Below are 27,998 nucleotides of genomic sequence, written 5' to 3'. Positions count from 1 at the left end.
GGCCGCTCATCCCGGCCAATACCCCCACGCCGCCAGGTGGAGCCCTCCCTGCAGCATGGAGGTGCCCCGAATGCCAGCAGGAAATTATGGACGTTGGAGTTTTCCTTTACAGTCCTGCTGGATACCATGGGGGCCACTAGAAGGTGCTGCAGGGAGGAGCAGTGACTATTTTCCCTATGCCCCGGAAGTACGTTCGAGTCACATGGACAAGGGGAATGACGTGCTTCCGGGGTAAAGAAAAAGGATTTTTATCTGACCCGGAAGTGTTCCTAGTCACGTGGACAGAGAGGGCGAAACACTTCTGGGACAAGGACTATAAAAGACTGAGAGAGACACCAGAGCGGGGTGGGAATGTGGAGGATTGTTTATTATGTTTATTGTGATTTATTTAATGAGTATTGTGGATAGGAGGGTGCTTGGTGCACTGTTGTTAATTAATAAAGTCAATATTTGGACTTTTACTTGGCGTCTGACTTTGACCGGAGGGTTCAAGGGAGCGATAGCGCCCCCGATCTGTCACACTGTCAATCCACCTATCTGGGTGTCATCTGCAAACATAACCAGCTTGTTACTGATATTCCTATCCAAACCATTTCTATATATTAAAAATAACAGCAGCCTCAGCACTGCCCCCTGCTGGACACCACTCTTAGCGTCACCCGGTTCTGATAAGGCCTCTATATACAGTAATAAGGACTATGAGGAGTGAATTAATGTTCATCACCTGCTCCCCTGATTATAAATGAATAAATAGGAGATATTCTCTAATAGAGCGGGACGGTGGTGCAGTGGGTAGTGCTGCTACTTCGCAGTTCGGAGACTCGGGTTCGCTTCCCAGGTGCTCCCTGCATGGAGTCTGCATGTTCTCCCCGTGTCTGCGTGGGTTTCTTCCCACAGTCCAAACACTTGCAGGTTAGATGCATTGGCGATCCTAAATTGTCCCTAGTGTGTGCTTGGTGTGTGTGAGTGTGCCCTGTGGTGGGCTGGCACCCTGCCCGGGGTTTGTTTCCTGCCTTGAACCTTGTGTTGGCTGGGGTTGGCTCCAGCAGACCCCCGTGGCCCTGTAGTTAGGATATAGCAGGTTGGATAATGGATGGATGTTCTCTAATAGGTGGAGTGAAGTAGAGTAGCAGTCATTTCAGAGTAAAGTCAGATCTGCTGGCCCCGCTGAAAATGCACTGCGTCTCTGGGCTGTGCCTCCTTCCAGGTCAGGAAACTGCAACGGTAAGAGAAGAAGAGTTGGAGGTGGAGGACAAATTTGTCAGTCTACGTAACTAAGAATCAATTTTTGAGGAAAGGGTCACCCTAAACCTTTTTAACAGTAAAACTGCTTCCAATTCATGGCCCCCAATATGCGAAAAGTGCCGACACTTGTGGGACCCGACCATCCACAAATCTACGTGACGAGACCGGTCCACACAAAGCAATGCAGTATGAAACAGCGCCCACACTTACGCAGCATGGGACCCCTACAAATAGTAAATGGCTCCTAAATAGTAATCCGAGTGTCTCTGCTCGGGATTATTTAGTCCTTTGGTGCCTTTTGTACCTCACTAAAGAGGACCCCTCACCTGTTGTGCTTCATGCAGGCCCTCAATATGGAGTAAAGGATTTGTCCTTTCGCCCTGAACATCACCTGGCTCATTGGTTCACCCCATATGTCCACATCCACCATTAGGACTTTGCTCCATCCTCCGGTTGGCAGATCCTGAGCATCCACCCAGCTCTCAATGCCATTTCATATGTTCCTATATACAGAGAATAGAGTGATTCAAAAAGAAAGATGGAGAAGCAATTGATGTCACATGAAGCTTCTCCATCAGGGCAGCAAATTTTGACTTGTGAACGAGAAGAGGCTGCTAATCGACTGCCATCAATGAGGCAACCCACCCATGAAGGAGGCCCAGGGCACACGAGCTGCCGGTGGATACCAGTCAGTGAACCTTACAGCATGGGGGGCAGCACCGATGGTCACTGAGCGACTGGACCCCACCATGGCCTGGCAAATCAACATGGTTGGGACTGCTGAGCCCACATCAAGTCTCATTTCAAAGATCTGCGGGGAGCCACAAAAAAAAAGGCCCTGCAAGCAACACTTAACTTATGGAAAGTGAGGTCAGCCGTACATTCATTTTGAAAAGGTCAGGGAGAAAACAGTTTTAGAAAACCAAAAAGTCCTTTTGATTCTTCCTCTCACAGTTGGAGACTTTCAGCGCAACGAAGAAGTCAAATGTCTTCCGTCGTCAAGAGGATTTTTCCACATCAAAAGGAGAGCTTTGTTTTACTTTTAGTGACAGTTCGCTGCTCCTGACCGGACATCACCTCGTTGCAATCACCGGCGCTCTGTTTTCCACAGCTGTTGTCTCCCATTCTCTATTAATATGGATTGAATTTCTTTTTCTGATTTGTGAGGGGAGAAAGGCACGGTACGGCATGACGGTACGTGTCCTAAGGAGCCACACGGATATTCACGGTTTCAATTTAAGTGCAAATACAGCAGGCTGCTGCTGATGGCTGTAGGATACCACTTCATTTAGAATACACAGGGGGATATAACAGACTTATTAAGGACAGGCAGGAAAAAGAAAAACAGTGAAAGGATAAGAGTCGTGGAATTCGACAAGCATGAGCTTCATTTGTGCTGTAGGTGTGGCAAATTCAACGTCCATCCAATTGATAAAAAGTGAACACCTCCATTACTTTGTTCACATTCAGTGAACTCATGCTAGTGTGCCATTACAAGTCAGCAGCAGCAACAGTGTCCTCATTACAGCAGACATCTGTTCATGTCCACCAACATCACATACACTCCATCAGTCATGTGTCATGTATGTCACATGTGTCACCAAAGCTTAAGGGTTTTTGGTGACAGCAGCTACCCACCAGACCAGGGGTTGGCGTTGTCCAGCATACCTTCTCTACTCCTCCCCCTGCAGAACGGAACATTGACAGCCACTCCATCACTGACGTCGCTTCTGTGTAGGTCCACCTGGACCCTCCAAATCCTGCCATCTTGAGCTCATCATTGGGAAATCGGCCATCTTGTTTCAGTTCAATGGAGTTTGCCAGTCTGAAAAGACTGCTCTGCATTTACAGCACGCTTATCTTTGTTTGTGTCCTCTTTAACATATGACAACAATTTTTACATTGTACTAAATTATATTATACTTTATCATATTATATTATCTATCTATCTATCTATCTATCTATCTATCTATCTATCTATCTATCTATCTATCTATCTATCTATCTGTATATTATATAGTGCCTTTCATATCTATCTATCTATCTATCTATCTATCTATCTATCTATCTATCTATCTATCTATCTATCTATCTATCTATCTATCTATCTATCTGTCTATCTATCCATCTATCTATCTATTTATTATATAGTACCTTTCATTTCTGTCTATCTATCCATTATATAGTGCCTTTCATATCTATCTATCTATCTATAATATAGTGCCTTTCATTTCTGTCTATCTATTATATAGTTATTTTCCTATCTATCTATCTATCTATCTATCTATCTATCTATCTATCTATCTATCTATCTATCTGTATATTATATAGTGCCTTTTATAGTGATTAGTCTTAAAAAGTATATCAGAGGTCAACTTTTTTTTTCTTTCTTTCTTTCTTTCTTTCGTTGAGTGAAGGAAATATGACAAACCACTACATAAAGTAAAATTGACAATGCAGTTAATTTACATTATATAATGTCTTTTATAGTAAGTACCCTTCAAAAGTGTAGTAGAAGTCCACTTTATTTCAAAACTGTAAAAGGCACTATATAAAGTAAATATTGATACACTATCATTTGTTTGCTTCATTTACTCTGAATTGTATATAGTGCCTTTTATATGTATCACAAAAGTGCATTTGAGTTTTCTTTCTTTCTTTCTTTCTGTCACATAGCCCCCACCAGAAGCCTTCATTTTCCTCCTTTGAAACTCTCAGGGACTCCAATCAGCCGTCTGCCTATCCTGGCGCCCCCTACTGAGCAGAGAGCACAGCGACTCTTTTTCGTTTGTACACCATCCCCGTCCCTGTTTTCATTGCCCTCTCATCATGGCTCAGGTTTCTGTATTTCTTTCAGTCAGCAGAAGCAGAAGCAGCACATTTGCCCATCAGACGGCTTTTCTTTTTCCTTTAAAAGTGGATGTCTTTGAATGGAGTTCAACTGACAGGCCCCCCTGCCGCTCCACACCTTCGAGAGGACTGCAGTAGCCAGAATAAGTAGAGGCCTGCTGTACTGCACCATTGTTCTCCTTGAAAACTCCCTCGCTGATCCTCTCATTAGCCAAGTGCTGTAAGTCTGCCTTACGTGGCCACTCGATTCTTGTTCTACAGCTCCGCCAACGGGGACGTGAGTGTCGTTCAATGAGATTGAAAGGCTGCGGTAACTAGTGCATGTAACAACGAGGAAACTGCAGAGACGCTACGGGATCACAACAACCACGAGACCAGCAAGGCAACTGAAGCGCCTGTGGAATTGGGAAAATACTGAAAACATGGCAGCGTTAAATAGAAATACAGTATCAAGACGTGTGTAACAGAATATACAATACAAGACAATTCAACACATGAGTAATGGAAATAAAACACAACACAATACAATAGCAATACATGACATGTGCGATAGCAACAGAATATAAAGACTGAATTGTGAAACACAATAATGCTATGGTCCATACAAACGACATTAAGACGTGTGTAACAAAAATACAATACGAAGCACGTGTCATGGAAATACAACACAGCATTGCAGCTCCAGTGCTGAGTGCCAGAAGGGATCCTTTTGCTCTTTAAAGTGGGTCACTGTCCTTAAAATGACCACTCGCCATTACCACACTAGAGGAATTCTGATTGTGACATTGTAGGCGGGTCAGTTTTATAGGAACACCTCAGCTCAGCATCATGATAGAAATCCAGCTCATACTATGGGGGACTCATCCCTGCCTGATACAACTTAACTGATAGATAGATAGATAGATAGATAGATAGATAGATAGATAGATAGATAGATAGATAGATAGATAGATAGATAGATAGATAGATAGATAGATAGATAGATAGATAGATAGATTTTAGTATAGTAGGCAGAAAAAGATAGATAGATAGATAGATAGATAGATAGATAGATAGATAGATAGATAGATAGATAGATAGATAGATAGATAGATAATCGGGGGATTTCATTTTTCACTCCTAGAAATTGAATTTCTGTTCATTTTACATTAAATACAGTTTTCTTGCTCTTTTTCAATTACATCACCTTTATCTTTGAAGATCAAACCTTGATATGTCCACATCTGTTAAAAAAGAATGGGGTGCCCTGACTCTTTGACACGACTGTACACTCCTGCCTCTGACTTTAATGTCCTTCCAGTGTAAGAATGTCACTCATGCACACTTGCAGACCACCTTCCTGACTTCAGATGCAGGGGCGCTGGTGCTAACCGTACCTTCTCTTTCCGTTGCATTTCCACAAAGATGCTCAAATAGGATGTTTAGCTCCACCCACAATTCCCTGATATGGCTCCACCCCTTCCACCTTGGGTGTAATAAAAATGGTGTGTCCCCAGAGGATGGTGTCCTTTTGGCCTTGACTCCCAGCCAGGACAGAGCAAACCAGTAGGCACACCGTAAGGCAGCTGCCATTATTTTACTTCCAAGGCCACCATCTGTGTTTTTGTTTTCTTTGCCCATTAAAAGGGGGTTGCCCAGATGGTACCCCAGCCATCCTTCTGGCATCCTCTGGTCTGTTCACCCGGTCATAAACACATTGTACATTTTTCTATTGCTTTTAAAGTAGTGGAGTGGCGGAGGGTGGACATTCTCTAAGTATTTACATGGAGGTTCCATAGATTTGTGCTTCCAAACTAGTGTTAATGGGAGGATGAGTGTGCCATGCCAAAGACAGACTCCTGCCCGGCCCCATGTGTCATGGTTCACCCAGCATTTTCCCCATGGCTGGTGTTCAAAGTTGTGTCTCTTGTTTGTTTTACAATTTTTTTTATCATTTTTTTCTGTGTTATTGTTTATTTTAATCATTATCTACGTTTTCCTACATGTGGGTTGGTAAAGAGGAATGGCCTTTTGTTATGTCCCATGTGCTATGTGGGTGGCACCTGCCAATCACTGAAGGGAACGCCTTTCCACCCCATTAATGGGAGGACCTTCCATGGTTCTTTGTGGTTCATTGATCATGTTTGAGAGTGGATTGTGTTTTCTTGCCTTTCTGGGCTTTTGCTTTGTGACTTTCTGGATTTTGAACCCTTGCTCTGTTTCTGACCTCACCTCTGGATTTCTTATTGAGACTGTGTTCATTGATATTTTTTGAACCTCTGCCTTTGGTTTCTGTTTTAGGACTTGTTTGCTGTGTCTGCCTTGACTCTTCGGGCATCTCCTTTGTACTCTTTGGAGCTTTGGGGCCTTGCAAAGCCTCTTGCTAAAATAAAATTTTTATTTTTTTAGGTGTCTAGTTGGGCAACTTTTGAAAGTGCTTTGGCACTTGGGCAACTTTTGAAAGTGCTTTGGCACCTTATGATTTCAGGACCCCATGACCGTGAAATGCATTAACCAAACTTGCTAGTCCCCTTATCCAAAGATCTGAGCTTGAGTGGCATCCATCCATCCATCCAACTCGCTATATCCTAACTACAGGGTCACGGGGTTCTGCTGGAGCCAATCCCAGCCAACACAGGGCGCAAGGCAGGAAACAAACCCCAGGCAGTGAGTGGCATATAAAGTATGAAAAATTCCACATCAGTCAAAAATGACCCTGAAATGGACAATACGGGAGCCAAATGATATATTATAATATTATTATATATGTTATAATAGTATAACATTAATATTATAATGATATTATTTTCTAGAGCTCACTGCTGCCACCTGGTGGACTAAAGAGTATACCTTGACCCCTGCTTTGGCCTCAGTGCTTCATCCAATGTTCAGACCCCCCAAAAACTCACATCATGCCAGTGGTTGCAGAAACTATTAAAGGCAGGAATGAAAGTTAGAAAATAGAGTTTTCTTTGTCAGTGCGCCCCCTGGCAGACGGGCAGCATGTGGGCATCCGAGTGTGTGATTGACAGGATCCATTTTTGATTGATCTTCGTTGTACGGCCATGAGACGGGACTCAAGTCACTGCCGTAGAAATACGAGGGGAGTGAACTCCGCACATATGGAGGAGATTGACAATTTTGTTCCCCTGCCAGAAGCAGAAACATGCTTTTTTTTTTTTTTCTTTTCGTCTTTTTATAATACATTTTGGCGTGAATTTAATTAGCTGAAACATTCATTTACATTTTGTTGGCAGCAAAATAGAGCAATTATAAGAGATATTTAAAATATTACATTTACATTCAAGTGAATTACAAAAACAGACTTAGAAATTGCAAATGAGAGTTGATTAAGATGAATGTCACAATCAAAAGCAGAATATGTGATACTTTGTTGGTGCAGATTTTCCTTTTTTTTTTTTTTGTTATTCTAAAAAAAATTAAAAAAGGAATTCATATTTCAGTTGCAGATGTCCTCATATTCACGGTCATGCCATTTTTCTAACCCACCTAATCCAGGGCAGGGTTACAGGGTGGAGGTCTTAGGGTGAGCCCATCATAGCTATCATAGGGTGCCAGGCAGGAACAGACCATCACAGAGTGAACACACACACACACTCACACACACACACACACACTAGTATCAATAAAGCGGGGGGGTTATCTGACTCAAAGGGTGTTTCGTGACTGACGTTATGGGCATTACCTGACCTATGTCATAAGTATTGCAGGCTGCAGTTGGACCCTTCTCAAGCAAAGGATGAGGGGAGAAGCAGAACCAGGTCCTGGAGTGGTCCCAGCGTTGTCCATTTGTCTCAGAGTGCCAGATGTGTCGTATGTAAAGTCAAGTCAAGTCAAGTTGGGGAGCATGCACTGGTATAGTGCGTTGCCGTACCCACTACACGACAAAACAACTAGGGATCCCAGTTGGCAACCCCTCAGGCAGACACGCGGTCCAGTCCCACCCTCTGGAAATGACCCTCTATCTGCTGCAGCCAGGTGTTACTTGAGCAACCCCTTGGCCTGGTCCAGCCACTCGGGTCCCCAACAATGAGGATCTTATGTGCCGGATCACCTTCAGGGTAAACGCGCCACATGGCCGTAGTGCCGTAACTGACGCTCCCTCACAATGCAGGTCATGTGCCTCATTCGGGACTCCATGAGCAACACAAAGTCAAACCAACGGTACCCAAGGATTTTCAAGCGAGACACAAGGAGTCCAGTCTTCGTCTCAGGTCACTGGATAGCGTCCATGTTTCGCAACCATAGAGCAAGACAGGAAGCACCAGGACTCTAAAGCCTTGGACCTTCGTCCTTTTGCAGATATCAGGAGCGCCACACACCCTTTTCCAGCGATGTGCTCTCCCAATCGGTCTACTGTCTTCATAGGAAGAGTCACATGAATGGCACTGCCAAGGTAAGTAAACCTCTCGACGAGGTCGACACTCTCTTTGCAGACAGACACACTGCTGATGGCCGTGCCCAATTGGTTTTTCTCAGGACACTCGCAAGCCCAGGCACTCAGACTCTTGAGCGCCCCAATCAGAGCCTCCATTGACTCCATGAAGATCTCAGCATCGTCAGCAAAGTCAAGATCCCTGTTCTGTTCAATACTTGTATGGACTGGGTGTTGGGGTAAGGTAGTGGGTCCAGCGGCTGTCGTATGTAAGCAGTGTGAAATGAAGAAGAAGAAGGTTCTGGACAAGGTGGTTCTGGACCCAGGGGGCCTTGTCACCAAGGTGCTTGATGAGATATTCGAAGGGGACCCTTGGAAGACCCACCACCACCACCACCACCTCCCATCCCTGCTGGATCAAATGATTGCGTATCCGTACGAGTCGAGATGATCAACCTGGTGTCCGCACACTTAATTGTTAAAAGTATGATCAACGCTCTGCTAAGGAGCCAAGTCACCCAGTGGCCTGCCGGGGGGGCTTCATGCGGCCTTGGTGCCGGACGCTTGTTTTCTAGAAATGCTGCCACTGCCTCACTATTCAGTATTACAGACATACTCGGCATGTCTAAAGTATTCACCCCCTTGGAAGTTCTCACATTTTATTTTTATACACAACATTAAATCACTTTGCAATTATTTTGCCTGTTTTGACAGTGATCAACAGGAAAAGTGAAAACAGATCTCTGCTAAGTGGTCTAAATTAATTACAGATATGAAACGCTAAATGATTGACTCATCTCACATTTTTGGCAAATGACATTTTATGGATGCTGTGCCTTTCCTGACTCACGGCTCCACATGTGTGGATTCGATGTTCAGTCGAGTCCCTGCCTTGTATGTTCTCCCCATGTCTTCACAGATGCATGCTGGGTGTTGTGTGCCCCCCTTCAGGGTTACTTGCTGCCATTGTGTCATACGCCCCAGCCATACACTGCAGTGAACTAAGTTCCGCAGGCCTTTACAACATTGGTGTAGTCGTCAGGATTGCTTTGTAACCCTGCGCCAAGGAGGAACTGCAATTTGACGATAAAGGACGAAGGTAATGACAACATGCTGATCGAGGGTATAACCAAATATTTATAGGCATGGGCTTGCTTGTGTTTCTTTGCTTTATTGCCAGTTATTTATTACAAAGGTGAATGACATGACAGCCGATATGTCAAAGTCGGCGTAGACAAGGAGGAAGACTTCCCAACTAACATTATGCTTGCAATCATTTCTGCTTAAGTGCACCCCTCAGTTCTTTCCTGTAATGAAAATTGCTAGCAGAAGCACCTAATAACCTTGAACATCACCCGGTCATTAACTTCACGGCTGTAACGTTTCACTTAGCATCGCCTTGAAAGTCAACCCCAACACGGCGGATCTCCGGGCACCACAATCAATTATCAGTGGAGCAAAGTGACGAAGAGCAGCTCCTTTTAATATACTGTACATATTCATCAAAAATAACCCATTAATAAGCAGCATGGTGGTGCAGTGGCAGACGCGACTGCTTCATGAATCCCACTGTTTGCAGTTTCCACGTTCTCCCTGTGTGTGTGGATTTTTTTCCCTTTGGCTCTTCAGGTTTTATCTGCTGTAAAGTATATCTGAAAATAAAAACGGTGTATAAATGTGTTCATAATGGGACAATGACGTCTGCTCCAAGATGGTGACACTTCCTGTTAAGTACAGGCCAGGCAGGAAAAGGCAGATCCAGGGGGACAGACATTGGAGGTGACGTCCTTGGTGGTAGGGCTGTCAGTCATCCGGTCTGTAGAGAAAGGCAGAGAAGAGGCGTTAGTAAACCGTGCCACCGGAGCCTTTACGCTGTCCCCAAGGTATGTGTGACACTGCAAAGATAAGCTCTTTAAAGGTATGGTGCGCGTGTGTGTGAATGTGTGTGCCCAGCAATGGACTTTTCCGGGGTTAAATTCCAACCCTGTGCTTCTGCATAGACTCCATCCTCTCTTGTAAGCTCTTGTAGGCAAAGGGGTTGGCGCCACTCACTAATTTCCTTAAGCACTCAATGGTAAATATGATCTGGTCCTGGTGATGTTTGATTTCAGCCTGTTTAATCTGAGCAGCACGTCGCTCTCTACACTTTTCAAATCAGTCAGTATCTCCTTAGTAGTCCCTGTTACTACTTGGAGGTTATCTACTTTCTCACAAGTGAAGAGCTCAGAAAAATGAGAGTTTAGAGCGTCGGCTATTTCACTGTCTGTATCTTTTAATCCCCCTTTACTATTCCTGATGCACTTCACCTCCTCCTGGACTGACCTTTTCTCTCTATTATAAACAAAAAGAATCTTGTGAGGGAGACTAGGGAGACGAGACGTGATCTTCTCAGAAGACAATTTGACGTCCCGTGCAGACAATTTGACGTCCCGTGCAGAGAATTTGACGTCCCGCAAAGACAATTTGACGTCCCGCGAGAGACACTTTAACATCACGCGAGGCAAGGCATTGAGACAACATTTAAAAGAAGTTCACAGACATCTAACCAAGCGGTTGTTGGAATGCTTTTGGCAGACAGACATCATGTTCTCCCAGCTGTTAAAACGACAAGTGACAAGCAGAACACACAGCTCGCCAGCAGCAGCAAGCCAACAGATGATCCGACCACCTCTCCTTCGCGTGTGTTCAGCCCCACCTTCACAACGCGAGCGGCAGAGACGCAAAGTGGCAAAAGGGCAGCTGCTGTACAGACTTTTAAACGATCGACGTGCAACGCAACAACCAGAATACGCAGCTCGCCAGCAGCAGCTGATCCAACAGCATCTCCTTAGAGTGCGTTCAGCCCCCTCCCCCCCCCCATATTTTACCCCGCCCGGGGCCAGAAATTAAGGACAGGTATTGCCTTTACAAAAGTTTTAAAGTAAAAGTGAAAATACTGCATATGTAACAATTCCCATGAAAATAACAATCTCTTTCAATTGTATATCCAGTAAACCAAACCCGGGGGTGGGCGAGCAAGCAGGGAGCGGAGCCCCCTAGTACTATTAAAATATTGAAAGAATCTCTTTGGGTCGTCTTTCGCCTTATCTGTTATATTCCTCTCTTACTGCCTTTTGGCCTCCCTAATATCCTTCTTAATGGATGCTCTCACGCTCTCATACACACTACGGTTCTCGTTGCAGTTATTAGTCTTACACGACTTATTTATTCATTTTTTTTCCTTATGCAGCTTTTTTTTTTATCTCCTTAAATTCCCTAAGCAGAGGTTTTTTAAGCCCCTACTAATTCCAAATTTTGAGATGTACTTATCTTGCATTATATGTATATTTTATATAATATTTATATTGTCACACACGTGCGATTAGGAAGCAGTCAAAAAGCCTAAAGGTGAGTGAACTATCGCGAGATAAAGGGTCATCACGTGGTACTTACCTGAATCTCTTCTGTCAGTAGAAAAACAGAAGGAAAATAAATACCTCCACTTCCGGGTACCAAAAGGGCCATAATGACGTCACTTCCAGCCCTACCAGATTACGCCTCTCTCGTTTCATCCTGATGACGTTGGTTCCGGTTCCTGTCTCCAGCGTCACACCATGCCAACCATTTCCTGTCCCCAAAATCCTTTGCTTATATAAACGCCATTTTGTCATCAGTAAATTGTTCATTGTGCTGAAAAGACTTTGAATCCGTTTATTTCATTTTTGTCTTGACGACAATATACGGGGACGGTCCCCAAAACTTTATTGTTTTTTTGGAAGTATTTTTTCAATAAGAATAATCTCCACAAATATATATATATATATATATATATATATATATATATATATATATATATATATATATATATATATATATAATGTGAAGCCACCCACCAGGGAACATACGGCCACCCAAACCCAGACACACACAGGCAGGACACGGGTTCAGATTCAACACCAGGTTTATTTACAGTTTTTAAAGTGCATAAAATACCAACACCGCAACACACCAATACACAGACAGACCCTTCTTGCCTCCAGTCCATCCGCCTCCACTCCTCCTCAGGCTTGGTCCACACCTTCCTCCCAATTCTGGGCCCTCAATGGAGTGAGACGGCTCCTCTTATTCAGGTCCCGGGAGTGTTCCAGGTGGCTTATCACTATTACCTCGAATCATTCCCAGGGGAGCTGGAGGTCCTTTATAGGGTTCTGCAGCTCCCCCTGGCGGCCCCCACGGACCCCAACAGGGCTTCACACTCCAGCTCCCGACATGCCCTGCAGGAATTCATGGTGCCACAGCTGCCAAGGAGGGTTGCCCTATAGTGTCCCAGGGGAGGTATTGCCTCACCAATGCCCTCTCCCCTTGTCCGTCCACTCTGTTGGCATCCCGGTTAGGGAGTGGCAGTGGCCGCCCATCACAATATACTGTATATATATATATATATATATATATATATATATATATATATATATATAAATCTTGGGTCGAGACATGATATTCTTGGAGACATTTCAACGTCCCGTGAGACAAGGAGGACAGCTGCTGTACAGGCTTTTAAATGATCGACGCGCAGTGTGACATGCAGATCATGCAGCACGACACAAGCAGCAGCAGCAAGCTAGCAGCAAGCCAGCTGATCGAGCATACAGACGGTAAAATAAAATGTTATTTGTTTCCCATTGTACAGTATCACCGTGTAACAGGGGGTTTCGGAGGAGCGACCGCATCTCCTTAGCATGCGTTCAGCATTCCTCTTCACAACACGAGAGGCAGACATGCGAAGTAGCTGGCGCATAGCACTACCTATGGGGGGTAAGGGGTGGGCGAGTGAAGCAAGCAGGGGGCAATATCCCCTGTATATATATATATATATATATATGTATTTATATATATATATATTGTGGAAACCGTACCCCCAACACAGACAGACCGACACCAGGATGTATGAAACACGCTCCTTTATTTATTTTTCCTTTACTGCACCACAATGCCTTCTCTCATCAACTCTTTCCTTTCTTCTTCTTCTTTCTCCTCTTCTTTCACCAACTCTTTCCTTTCTTCTTCTTCTTTCTCTCCTTCTTTCCCTCTTTCTCTTAGACCTCCTCCTCCTCCTCCTCACAAGCTTCGTCTCCTTCCTCCCAACTCTGGCTCCCTGTCTGGAAGGAGGTGGCCCCTTTTATCAGGATCCGGATGAGTCCCAGGTGCTCCCCTTGACGTCACTTCCTGGTGTGGCGGAAGTGTCAGGAAAGCCCCTGGAAGCACTCCGGGTCGTCTTGGAACTGTTTCTGGGAGCACTTCCTGGTGTGGCAGAAATGCTGCCATCCAGGACTCCCCAACTGACCAGGCGCCCCCTGGCGGTGGCCACGTCCTCTCACGGGCATCCCAGCTTCGTCTCTGTGGCCCCCAAATAGACCCGGGCGGCTGCCCTCTCGTGGCCGAGGAGAAGTATTGTCCCCATTGGGGACTGTCCAGGCGTCCCGGCCGGGCAGTGTCCCCGTACATCTGTGACAATATATGCATTATGTATATATATATATTTATATATTTAAATGTATATATACCTGTTCCAGCACTCCTTAACTGTCTCCACACTTAAAAATGCATCCCAGTTCATCCATTTTAGACTTTGCCACATCTGCTCAAAATTTTCCCTACCAAAGTTAAACTTAACAGTTTTAGTTTTTGCATCCGTGCTCTACCAAAACACTCTGACAGTAAAATTAGCTTTCAGAATTAACCCTAAAAAGACGTTCCCCACCCTCAAATAAAATTCATTAAAGCTCTTTACCTTGGCTTTATTACTTCTTTATTACCCAAACATTCAGCCCCTCCCTCTAACAATAGCCATCTCCCCATTCTGCAGGCTGTAGTGGGGACAGTGGCTGAACTCAGCCGTATCAGCAATGCAAATAATTTAGACTGGAATTTGACATCAGCAACATTCAGCCCCGCCCCAATCATTCAACTCCTCCCACAAACACCCTGACCTGGGAGACTGCCATGAGCCCAGCTTTTGAACAAAGCGGCACCAATCATGCAAATAACTAAGGCTGGGATTGGATGTTGCCAACATTAAGCCCCGCCTCAAACATCCAGTCTTGCCCAGTTTGGCAGGTTACTGTCAAGACAATATCTGAAGTCAGCAGCATCAAGTGAGGAGATAACAGAGACTGGGATTGGGTGCCATTCACTTTCAGCCCCGCCCCATTCTGCGAGTTGATGAGGAGTGGACTTGGGCCCATTGGAGACTCGTCTCAGACTCCTCATGTATGTGAAGCCTGCATTTTAGATCACTGAATGAGTAAAGTATTTGTGTGCAGTTGTGTGGCCCCCTTTGTTTTTTTGGTTTAATATGGCAGTAATGGTTGTGTTTAGCAAACCGTATTGGAATAAAGTTATCCTTCTTGAAAATGAAGTCAAGTTAAAAGTTAAAGCAGACAGAAACTTTTATGCTCAAGTAAAGCAGAAATATTCTCAAAGCATTCCGAGTCCACTTTCTACTTTGTTAGAATACAACACTGAAGATAATCCTTCTCTGGTTTATGCTGCTTCACATTTCAACAACCATCCAAGGAACTGAAGTTATCGTTGCCCTTCATTGGACTGTTTGTTCATTTGTGTGGCACTCCACGGTGTGCAGGGCAGCCAGGGCGCAGGACTATGTTTGCGTCTTTTAAGCAGTAACTCTTAGTGATGTCTGGAGAAAGTCAGCAGTGAATCCTGATGTGAAATTCATGGCAGTTCAGAGTCGCCGAACTCCAAAGTGCTAAATGAATCAACGAGGCGAGTGACTGAGATGAGCGCGCCACCCAAGTGTGAAAAAGCTCTGGCGCCAGACTCATCCAAGGGGCATCGAAGGAGCAATGGCGGCCAACTACCTGACCTCATCAGTGAATCGACTTCAGGCGGGAAGGAATGAGAAAGGATGAGGAAGAGTCACAGCCTGGCAGCAAGAATATCAAAGGCCAAGGAAAGCGTTGTGATTTACAAGAGACGAAGGCAGTTCTGTTCAATAAAATGATCATTTAAAAGAACATGGCTGAACTACAGCTTTGATTTAAAAACAAATGTGTGTGTAACACATGGGCACTCAAGAGAAAGGCATGTGCAGCGGGCAAAGGCATCAGACACCTGGCAAGTGCAGCGACACTGTGGTGCTCATCAACATAAATGGAGGATAACAGCTAGAATAGGAAATACGGGAGTGAAAAAGTGATGTTACTAAAAGTGAATGAAAACGCCATCATCATCACCTTCATCATCATCATCATTAGTAATACTGTTGTGTGACATCAACATGTGTGTTACAGTGGTGCTTACCTTCATATTCAAATCCATCTCAATCTACACTGAGCACGTTGATAATAAACTGCTTAACGCTTATTGCTGAATTCTTTTCTTATGGTGACTGCACCGCCGGCAAATGGATATCGACATCTTAGAGCAGAACAGCTAATGGACGAAATGTGCTTCTGGAGCAGAGTCTCCCTCCCACGTGCTTCCTCTTTCTGCTGACCTTTTAGCCAGCATGTACCGAGGACCCCTGGGAGCTCAGTCATAGATTCAAGGTCCCTTAGGGAAGAAAGAACATGAAAGAAATGATATTTTATAAGCCAACTGACCCGGCACATGATCGCTCAAACATTTGTAGGGCAAGCAAAATAAACAAAGGGAGGCTTGGAATGGAGAAACCTTTAAAGGACACTTAATGACAAATCCATGTGACGGCTTGGCGTGCAGCTTAAAACAATGATACAGTGCCTTCATCATCTATCTATCTATCTATTATATAGTGCCTTTCACATCTGTCTATCTATCTATCTATTATATTATATAGTGCCTTTCATATCTATCTATCTATCTATTTATTTATTATATAGTACCTTTCATTTCTGTCTATCTACCTATCTATTATATAGTGCCTTTCCTATCTATCTATCTATCTATTATGAACGCTGGCCCGGACACAGACAGACGGACAACATGGTTCCACCCAACACACTGTTTATTTACAATTATTATTTGCAATAACTATAAATGGTCACTCAGACCCAGTTCGTGCACTCACAAAACCCCAGTGCCTCCAGCACCGATTCCCCCAATGTCCAGGCCACACAGTCCTGTCTTTCTCCTGGCCGCCTCCAGTCCTTCCATTAGCTCCGTCCTCTTCCACCAGACTTCCGCTCCAGACTGAAGGGAGGCGGCCCCTTATGTAATGCTCCCGGATGAGCACCAGGTGTTCCCGGCATTCCCTCCTTGGCCACGCCCCAGCGTGGCGGAAGTGCCGGCTGTCCTCCCGGCAGGTCTCCGGGCGCCACATTAAGTCTTCCCCCCAGCACTTCCTGGTGTGGCGGAAGTGCTGGGCTCCAGGGTGCCGCCTCTACCTGCGGCCCCCAACATAACCAGGACAGACGCCCCCTCGCGGTCTGGAGGAGGCACAAGCCCTCCTCTCGTCCTCCTGGGCGTCCCAACCGGGCTCCAGCCCCGGCCGGGGACCACACTATCTATCTATCTATCTATCTATCTATCTATCTATCTATCTATCTATCTATCTATCTATCTATCTATCTATCTATCTATCTATCTATCTATCTATCTATCTATCTATCTATCTATCTATCGATGGTTTTATGCCAAAGGGTCAGAAAGTATTTCTTCACACAAACAGCTGTGTGCATCTGGAACCAAATACCAATCATGATAGACTTGAAACCAAAACCTTAAGAATTTTTAACAATACTTTCACGAAATTCTGTATTTGCATCTCTGTTATGAAGCCCCTTGAACACAAATGAAACACAAAGATGTAGCATTCATGGAGCCAACCCAGCAAGGAGTTACCACAATTATGGAATGCAGTCAACCACAAAAAGAACAAATCCTGGCCTGAGAGCAGACCGATTGACCGAGAGGGAGTGGAGACGACTGATGGGACTAAAGTGTCAACACTTTTAAAAACACCTCAATATTTGTTTTCTAAATGGGCAATGCCATTCCTATAAAGTGCCTTTATTGTCCATCTGCCTGTCTTTCTGTCTGTCCTGGTGGTACCAATGCCTAATTTGCAGAGGCTGTTTTCTTACCTAGTGGATGTTCTAGCTCTGGCTCCTGTCAGTATGTCACGGCCGGTCCTCTTCATGTGGGAGGCACACACATGATGTCACAGAGTTGTCCCACTAGACTCGTAACCTCCTGCCATCTTTGAGGCTCCTTTCACAATGGAAGAGCAATGGCTGTTTGCCCAACTTTGGTGTCTTGTACATCTTCTCATAACGTTCTTCTATCTACAGTTTGAAAATGGAGGATCAGGACGCACTGATGATGGATCAGCGAGGTGAACCTCAAACAGACAGATCACCTTTCCAGACGTTCACCCCCTGCAGACTGTCCACTTCACCTTTTTGCTTGAACACCATGGAGGTTTTCAAAGTTTGAAGATGGACACATAAGCAAGAGTCTCTAAGTTGGTCAGCTATCTCATTGTTGTAAGGTGCAGTGACTTCTTCTTCATTGCATTGCGATTATTGAGAACTCGAGGTTCCTCGTTCCTCTTTGCTGGAGCTGTAAGGGCTCATTTATACTTCACGCGACGCGACGCATGCTGCAGCGGACGCTCCTGCTACGCAAGCGTTGAAGTGTTTATACTTGCGCGGCACTTTACGTAAATCTGGAGGAGTCCACCAGGTGGCAGTGTGAGATATTATCACGGTGAGGACATGTTTGGCTTCTCTGTGTTGTGAATTGCCTAAATCGCCTATTAAATTCCGATAACACCTTACCGCAATATCTGTGAAAAGGATGTTTATTGATTAAATCCATCAATCCAGGGATGTGTCCATTCCAACAAGCATTGGGCACGACTGAGAAACAATCCCTGGACGAGGTCTCCGCTCATCGCAAGGTGAATACAAGCACACATACACTAGCGCCATTTTAGCGGCACCAAATCCCCAAATCTGCTTATCTTTGGAAGGAAACCGGAGCACAGTGTGGAATACAAGCAGGAAATACCAGCAACGTAACTCCCTGCGAGACAGCAGTGCTACCGTGTCACCCCCATGTGTGTAATTATTAACAGTATTCATTATTTAAACGAAATTATATGTAAAATGTAACATACACACTTTAATGCATTTCATCATGAAAGTGATATCAAGTATGAATCTAAAGATTCTAAATGTGCAGAGAGTTGGAATATCAGACATTTAATGTGTTCTGTGTGGTGATCTTTTGCTGCTTGCCGCAGCTGTCAGGTCCAAGAAGCTCGTAGCGATTAAAAACTGGGATGACGTTTATGACCGTCTGCTTTAATGATAAAGTAAACTACGAGGTTAAAGTGGACAATTCGAGATTAAAGCCGAAATTTCCACTTTAAATCACAAAATACACGTTTTCACCGTGTCCTTTATTTTTTTCTCAGTGGTTCAAATATAACGCTATACATTGTGTTGCTGTTGTTAAGTTGCAAAAATAAAAAAATTTAAAAAGACGACACAAAAGATGGTATGTGAGACTTTTAAAATGTATCGTGTCATTACGATCGGGAATATGCGACGCTTGAATATAAAAGCACCACGAATGCATCTGTATGTCGGCATTTTGCTTCAACACTTTGAACCATTCATCAAACAGCAAAGCGCACATCCATCCCGAAGGATCTCCATAGAGGCTTGCTGTCACATGTAGATAGTAAACAGAGACTCTGACGTCACGTTCCGACTTTTAGCACACTGCGCCCGACTTTTTGCTGGTACTGCAACTCGCGCACGCGTCGCGTTAATTTCTAAGGACCTGCTCAGAGGACGCGTGAAATGAACGCTGGGAACGCGTGGCAGCCATGATGCGGACGCGTACGCGTTCTGAGCGTGAAGTATAAATGAGCCCTTAGACCTCATGGATGGACACAGTCAGTGAGCCGGCTGGCCGAGATTCCATTTTTTGCAGCGTCATTTGAAGATGTTTTCTTTTCTTTCCCTCTTTCCTTTACATGATCTGTGAGTTTCTGATGAAATAATAAAATGCATTATTGGGCGAGGCAGTTTAATAGGTGTCAGCAAGCACGACTGATAAATATTTAGACGGCTACCAGCTTCTTAAGTAAAATGTCCAGGCGTCAAAGTGGCCTGTCAGTCTCCTGGCCACTCTGCACGGCAGCTCTTCGATTTTCCTCCCTTCACTTTTAATTCCCTCTCCTCTCTGACTCCATCTTCGGTAGAGTAGAATAAAATCACTTTTGGGCTCCAACGTGTTTGCTCTTATTCAACGGCGTTGTCACATACTGGGCGGTTAATTAACATACGGAGAACAACAAAGCCTTTATTGCCGTTGCAGGTTTAGCGACACAGAAATGAAAATGAAGAATAGCAGAGTGACAGGGCCTGGCCTTCGGGTGACAAGGAGCTGTTAATTGTCACATATCAGATGGGGTGTCGTGCCTGGCAGCGTCTCCTATCAAACGAGGAGTCAATACAGAATAATTACAGAAATGACTGCTGGCCTGAATTACTGGTTTTGCTTTAATCCCTTCTAACCTTGTCACGTGGGCCGCGAGTCAAGCACAAGCTTTTCATTTCCCCTTCAGATTTTTAATTTCCTTCTGTAATTACTGAGGAGTGCCAAAGGGCGTGGCGGGGGCATCTTGTACGTTTTTAGAGATGTATCAAATAGGAAAGCTGTGTTTATACATATATATATATATATATACTGTATGTTTATATATTGTCACAGGTGGCTGAGGATGGTACCAAGCTGGGACGCCCCGGAGGACCGCAGGAGGGCTTACGCCTCCCTCAGACCACCAGACTGGTGGCTTTGGGGACCACGGGAACTTAGTTTGGAAGCTCAAGCCCATAGGGGCCCATGGTCAACGCCAGGGGGCGCCCCAATGCCTTTGGAGCCCTGGCCTTTGGCACTACCTGGAAGTGCTGGGGGATTGAAGACCAGGGACACCCGGAGTGCTTCCGGGTGCGTAGCCGATACTTCCGCCACACTGGGGAGGGCCGGCAGAAGCTAATTGGGAGGCACCTGGAGCACATCTGGGTGGGGATAAAAGGGGTCGCCTCCCTCCATTCCATGGCTGGAGTCGGGAGGACGAGACAAGGCCTTGGAGGAGAGGAAAGGAGGCGGTCTGAAAAGAGAGACAAAAAGCATTGTGAGGCCTGGACTTTTGGGGTAGTTTTGGGGTTGTGTTGCACTTATTTGTAAATATTATGTATATGATGGGTGAACCATCGCTGTCCGCCTGTCTGTGTCCGGGTCATATTCCACAATATATAAATATATATATATAGTCACACACGTGCGCTTTGGAGGTAGCCAGTGATCTAGGTGTAAGTTGTAAGGTGAGTGATCTTCTACGAGATGAAGGGTTGATTTTGGGTACTAACGCCTCTCTCTCTCGCTCTCTCTCTTAACAGACCCAAAGAAGAAAAATAACAATCCCACACACCTCAGTACGTCCGGTTTCTCAAAATGGCCACTCCACACCAATCCCGCTCCTGGCTCCTATGGATGACGTCACTTCTGGCTCCCTCTTGATGACATCACTTCTGGTTCTGCCAGGATGACATCACTTCCGCTTTTCTGTATTGATGTCACTTCCTGCCAAATCACATGCTGTCGCCATTTTCTGTATTTAAATCCTAATTTCAGCACTGTATTCTGTCAAATTCTTTGGTTTTTGATTGTATTTCATTCAATTTTTATCAAATCCGACAGACATTGTACAGGGCAATTTCCACAACTCTTTTTGACATTTCCCAAGTGTGATTTATTTATTACAATATATATTGTCACATGCATGACCAGATAGGCTTAGATGATGACTGTGTTACTCCGGACCAACCAAGGGCGCTAAGCGATAACAGAATCTCTTTTTCTTACCCCTTTGCAGAAAGAAAGATTGACGTGCCACTATCTATGACGTCACTCCCGGGGTCAACCCATCTATATCTGCCTTTTCCTCCCAGAAACCTCCATAAAAGGAACCACCGCCATCTTGGAGCAGACTCAATCAACAAAATGGGACTAGTCTCGCCTTAGCGTTAATATGTATTTTCTTTAGCACCTTTTTTCACTCTTTATAATATATGAGCTTCTTTGTGTTTTATTTCATTGGCGTAGTGGGCAGGATTCATCACAATGTCAGAACCCCAGAACGTTGCAGAGATGTTCCAGCTGATGGCAAAACAAATTCAGCAATTCCAGCTACAGATGGGGCAACAACAAGCCCATATCGCGGAAATGGAGGTATGTAGCCAAGTTCAAGTGGTCTTTCAAAGTGATCTAAAAATGGGGCCCTATACAATATTATTACACCCAGATGATGACATTGAGACCAAGTTTCTAGTCATGTCTGAGTCTTAGCCCACAGCCACCTTATGGGTTCCCACTTAGGCACCTAGAAGACATTTGATGATCATTTTAGATTAAGGTCCGATTTTATTGGCCAGGAATCAATGAGGAGGTCCAGCACTTCTGTGCTTCCTGTCCAGAGTGTCAGTTGCGACAGATTTCTTGGAAGAACTGTGCTCCTCTTATTCCTGTCCTGCTCGTTGACATCTCGTTTGAGCGACTAGGGGTAGATATTGAAGGTCCCCTAGAACCCTCAGCAAGAGGCCACAAATATACCTTAGTGATTATGGACTATGCTACCCAATACTTTGAAGCAATCACTTTGAGAGTGGCTAACTCAAAGAATATTGAACGAAAACTGGTTGGGGTCTTTGCGAGGGTTGGCATCCCTAAAGATATCCTTATGGATCAAGGGACTCCATTTACCTTGGGTTTGATCGGGGAAGTGGCCAAATTACTCCATATCAGGCATTTATCACCCCCAAACAGACGGCTTAGTAGAGCGCTTTAACCAGACACAAAAACACATTCTGCAGACGGTGGTCAGTGAGGATGAAAGAAACTGGGATCAGTTGCTTCCCCTCATGTTGTTTGCCTATCAGGATGTCCCTCAAACCTCCACGGGCTTCTCTCCCTTTGAGTTATTACACGGGAAACAACCCTGAGGTCTTCTTGACACATTAAAAGAAGGTTTGGAACAGGACGCCATTCCCTCACTAAACACTTTTGAAATCTTTCCCTCAATTACGTAATAGATACGGAAAATTAGACCCATAGTAAAAGAAAACATAGAATGTGCTCTGGCAATGCAGGCCCGCTGTTATGATCGAGGAATAACCTTGTGGGAGTTCCAGCCGAAAGACTGGGTTATGGTTCTTGTTCCCACATCCCATTCCAAATTATTGGCTCATTGGCAGGATCTATATGAAGTTAAAGTGAGAAAGGGATTGGTCAACTATTTGATTAAGCAAACAAATAAACGACCAGCCAAGCAGATATATCATATTAACCTCCTGAAGCGGTGGAAGGAAAGGTATGCTGATCCCTACTCTGCTTCAGCCCACTCCTTCTTCACAGTCAGTCACTTTAACATCAGTTCTGACTAACTCCCAAGCAGAGGTGAGAGCTCGAAGAAGTAATCTCATCTGCCCCGGGGGTGGTGAACAAGAAAACTGGAAGAACCTCCTTGATTGAGCACAACATTGTTACTGACCTTCGACAACACCCATACCACTTCCTGGAAGCCAAACGTGTTGCGATTGAGTTAGAGGCCAGACGAATGTTGGACTTGGGGGTAATCAAGCAGAGCTGCAGTCCTTGGTCTAGTCCTATCGTTTTGGTCTTTAAACCAAACGGAAGTTAGTGATTTTACGATGAATTCTTACAGCTTAACCAGGTGTCTCAGTTCGATGCCTATCTGATGCCCCAAATCAGCAGTGACATTAGAGGTGATGAGGTTGTCAATCATCCAGTCTGCAGAGAGAGGAAGAGAGAAGGTGTTAGGATACAGCGGCATTCTGTGCATTGTCAAGGAATTACCACCACCAGAGCCTTTAAGCTGTCCCCAAGGTCTATGTGTGTGACAATATAAACTGCACAAAAAATGAAAGGAAACACTTCGAAAACACATCAGATCTGAATGGGAAAAAATCCTGCTGGATATCTCTACTGATATGGACTGGGTAATAGGAATGAAAGGATGCAACATCATTTGATGGAAATAAAAATAATCAACCTACAATCAAAGTGAAAAGATGATGCGGTAGTCATGCTAGTCCATTTTGCCAAAATTTTATTGCAGCAACTCCCAGTAGTACTCAGTAGTTTATATGTCCCCCAAGTGCATACCTGACAACGTACTTGGGGGGCATGCTCCAAATGAGACGATGGATGGTGTCCTGGGGGATTCCAGATCTGGACCAGGGCATCACTGAGCTCCTGGACATTCTGAGGTGCAACCTGGCACCGTCGGATGGAACAAAAAATAATGTCCCAGAGGTGTTCTAGTAGATTTAGGTCTGGCGAGTGAGCGTGGGGTTCTGTCAATGGTATCAATTCTTTCATCCTCCAGGAACTGCCGGCATACTCTAGCCATATGAGGCCGAGCATTGTCGTGCACCAGGAGTAACTCAGGACCACCCGTACCAGCATAGGGACTGACAGTCGGTCCAAGGATTTCATCCCGATACCTAATGGCAGTCAAGGTGCCATTGTCTACCCTGTAGAGGTCTGTGTGTCCCTCCATGGATATGCCTCCACAGATATACCACCACCAACAAACTGGTCACGCTGAACGATGTGACAGGCAGCATAACATTCTCCACAGCTTCTCCACACCCTTTCATGTCTGTCACATGTGCTCAGGGTGAACCTGCTCTCATCTGTGAAAAGCACAGGGCGCCTGTGGTGGACCTGCCAATTCTGGTATTCTATGGCAAATGCCAATCAAGCTCCACGGTGCCGGGCAGTGAGCACAAGGCCCACTAGAAGACGTCAGGCCCTCAGGTTACCCTCATGAAGTCTGTTTCTGATTGTTTGGGCAGAGACATTCACATCAGTGGTCTACTGGAGGTCATTTTGTAGGCTCTGGCAGTGCTCATCCTATTCCTCCTTGCCCAAAGGAGCAGATATCGGTCAGCCCTACTGATGGTAAAGGATTTTCTATGGCCCTGTCCAGCTCTCCTTTAAATTTTTGAGGAGTATATATACTGTATATATATATGTGTTACAGAGTTCCTGTCAAATCATACAAAGAGTACAGGACCCATGTTTCTCCATAATTGGGGTTCATCAAGATAACGCACTTTTGCTTCCCCTTGCGGGTATCAAACATCGGAAATCAACACCTGAGGCGAAGCCTCTGATGTTGCACCATGGAAGCTGATTCACTTAATTGACAGAGTGTAGATCGGAGTATTACATTCATGGTTCTGAATCACAATCTGATTATTTGGGTTGTCACCTACCAGGTGTCACACACGTGCGAGTAGGAGACAACTAAAGGGCCTGAATAATGGAAATTCCACATCCAACCAGTGGGCGGCAGGATGTACTAACTGTCTTTCTCAATCCCTTGCAGACCTTTCTTGGGAAATCCCGATGGGTTCTGGCGCCTCTGATGACGCCACTTCCGGTGCTGGCAAATAAAGATCCCATCTTTACTGACAAGAATCAGTTCAGTTGTGGACTCCAATCTGTAAAAATCTGTGCAATACCTTAACCTTTTGCTGCCAGGACATAATATACGGGTGACTACCCCAAACCTTCTTGATGTCTTTGTGTGCTCTTTGTGACACAGGTAACACTTGTGGTTGGTCCACCAGTCAGAAAACATCCGCCACGCCCTCTCAGTTGGGTGAAACACGTGTCGTGTACCCTTTGAACTATTTGACAGGTACTCAATAATATGCCTTCTCTCTACTGAAAGGGCATGGAGGATGTTTGCTAACTGGCCTTACTACAAATGTTTGTGATGTGCCATCTATCACAGGTGGCACACATTTATGTGGTAGATGTGCCAATAACAAATGCAATTCCATCGTGTGTTGGAATGACAAAGGCAATGCATACGTCTCTGTTATATGCCATTTGGTACAGGATTCATTAAATTAAATCTTTAATAATTGTGATGCACCATTTGTTGGAATGACAGAGACATAGCAGCTGGACAGACGCACAGACACTTATCCTTTCTATTAAGGTGGATTGTGAAGGGGTGCCTGGTCAAACGTTTTGAAGCACACTTGAGGGGTTTCTACAAAAGAAATGGGAGTAGGGGAACAACAAATAGTTTAAAAAAGTACAAAAGCCAGGAGCAGGCAGGAGTGATCAGGTGGAAATAGGTGGGAGCTGTCAGTGTGTCCAAGGAAGCTGGCAGGAGCATCCATCCATCCATCCATCCATTATCCAACCCGCTATATCCTAACTACAGGGTCACGGGGGTCTGCTGGAGCCAATCCCAGCCAACACAGGGTGCAAGGCAAGAAACAAATCCCGGGCAGAGTGCCATCCCACCACAGGCTGGCAGGAGCAATGTGAAATATCTGTGGGAATGGGTGGGAGCAATCAAAGCTTCTGTAGGAGCAGGCAGGAGAGGTCAGGGATATCCATGGTGGATGGGCAGGAGCAGTCAGAGTGTCTGAAGGAACTGGCAGGAGGAGTTAGAAATATTTATGGGAACTCGCAGTAATAGTCAGAATGGGAGAAGGAGCGGGGAAAACTAGTCAGATATACCTAAAGGGATAGGCAGGAGCAGTCAGAGTGTCCAAAGGAGTGGGAAGGAGTAGTTTGAGATGTTTGCAAGGATGGGCAGAAGTGGTCTGAATAGATGAAGGAGCAGTCAAGACTGGTCAGGGATATCGACGGGGATGAGCAAGCAGCAGTCACAGTGTCCGAAGAAGTGGCCAGGGACAGTCACAGATAGGAGAGGTATGTACGGAAATTAAAAAAAAGCAGCCCCTACGGGTTGGCTCTTCTTGGTAGTGAGGCTTTCAGTTATGCAAGCCACCCCTTGGGACTCTCCATCTCTACTTGAATGACCCATTTTGGATCCTCACCCCTTTTCACTTTCTGTTCCGAAGTGTCTGCCATGAAGTCTTGGGACTTTCAGTCCGTTTGTTCTGAGTTAGCTGTGCCAGGCAGTGGCAGCCCCCCGTCACTTTGTATATTTTTGACGTTTGCGGGGTTTGATTACAGATTTGATGGCATAAAACTGAAGCACAAGTGTTTGCCACCGAGATTTCCACCTGAATTCCTTACTTTCACCCAGTCGTAAGTGGCTTTTCTATTGATAGCAGAAGGTGCCGGCATGCTGTTGGAATAAAGCTCTCTTACTTTAATGTAATTGCCCCGAACTACAGCTGCATGAAATATCTAAGTTATAAAAGAAATAAGAATGGGGAGCATTATACCTGTCAGCATAATTACCATTCTAATGGCTCTAAAGTGCAGCAATGAAAGAACATTATCCTAAAACATTTTATCCACCAAAGAATAAAGAAAAAAAAAAGAGTTTTCACACCCTGGAGTGCGTTACACTTCCATGATTTGTCTTCCCGGCACGCGTCTCCTGCTTTTCACCCTAAATGTAGTGCCTGATTTTTTTTTTTTTGTAATATTGTTCATGATCACATTTGCATTGTAAAACATTGAAATGCTGCGTTCGCTTTGAATTTTAATTAAAGATATATTTATGTGCACGCGTGCTTATGAATACATTACAGAGTATTAATGAGGCGCCCGCACGGTGAGTGCTCTTTTAAGATGGCTGCTTTTAGACAAACTTGGCATGGAAGGAAAAGCACACGACTGAACTTCCATGGCAAGAGGAAGCGGATTTGATGTTTCAAGAGGGTAATGGAGCCCAGTTGGCTCGCTGGCAGAAGGCTTTGGCTTTATTTCCAGTGCTGGCCAACAGGTGACCGCATACGAAAACCAGCAGAGGACAATTTGATCCTTAGGTTACCACGTAAATTTCACACAAACTTTAGAAGGTTTCTCTTCACACAAACAGCGAACAGCTACCAAATGTTTTGAATCAACTCCAGACCTTTGTCATGGAAAAATGAGGGCGCGGGCCACACTAGGCCCTGGCACTGTCTGTCAGTCACATGTCCAATTACTTAAGTTAGGAGCAGGGACTGATAGAGTGCATTGCCACACCGACCACACGACAAACCAACTCAGGATCCAGATTAGGACCCGAGTGCAGCCATGCAACGGGTGACACCTCAGCACCACACTAGTTCAGATGGAGTGTGTGGTACATGGCCCAGCCAATGGCCCCAGGCCGCCAGGTGGAGCCCTCTCTGCAGCATGGAGGTGCCCCGAATGCCAGCAGGGAATTATAAGAAATGGAGTTTTTATCCACAGCCCTGCTGGATACTACGGGGGCCGCTAGAAGAACTATTTGCCCTACACCTCGGAAGTATGTCCGAGTCACATGGACAAGAGGAATGACATGCTTCCGGGTTGAAGAAAAGGAGTTTTTATCTGACCCGGAAGTGTTACCAGTCACATGGACGGAGACAGAAGAAACACTCTGTGGGAGATCCCAGGCATTGAGCTGAGCTGGGTGAAAGGGTGGCAATGCGTCTGGGAGTGATGAAGTGTTTATTGAGTATTGATTGTTTATTGTTTATGATTATTGTGGAGAGGAGGGTGCTTTGTGCACTGTTTATCAATAAAAAGTCAACTT

Source organism: Polypterus senegalus, chromosome 18 (genome assembly GCF_016835505.1).
Source record: "Polypterus senegalus isolate Bchr_013 chromosome 18, ASM1683550v1, whole genome shotgun sequence".
Lineage (NCBI taxonomy): Eukaryota > Metazoa > Chordata > Cladistia > Polypteriformes > Polypteridae > Polypterus > Polypterus senegalus.
Note: the sequence above shows the minus strand (reverse complement) of the source record.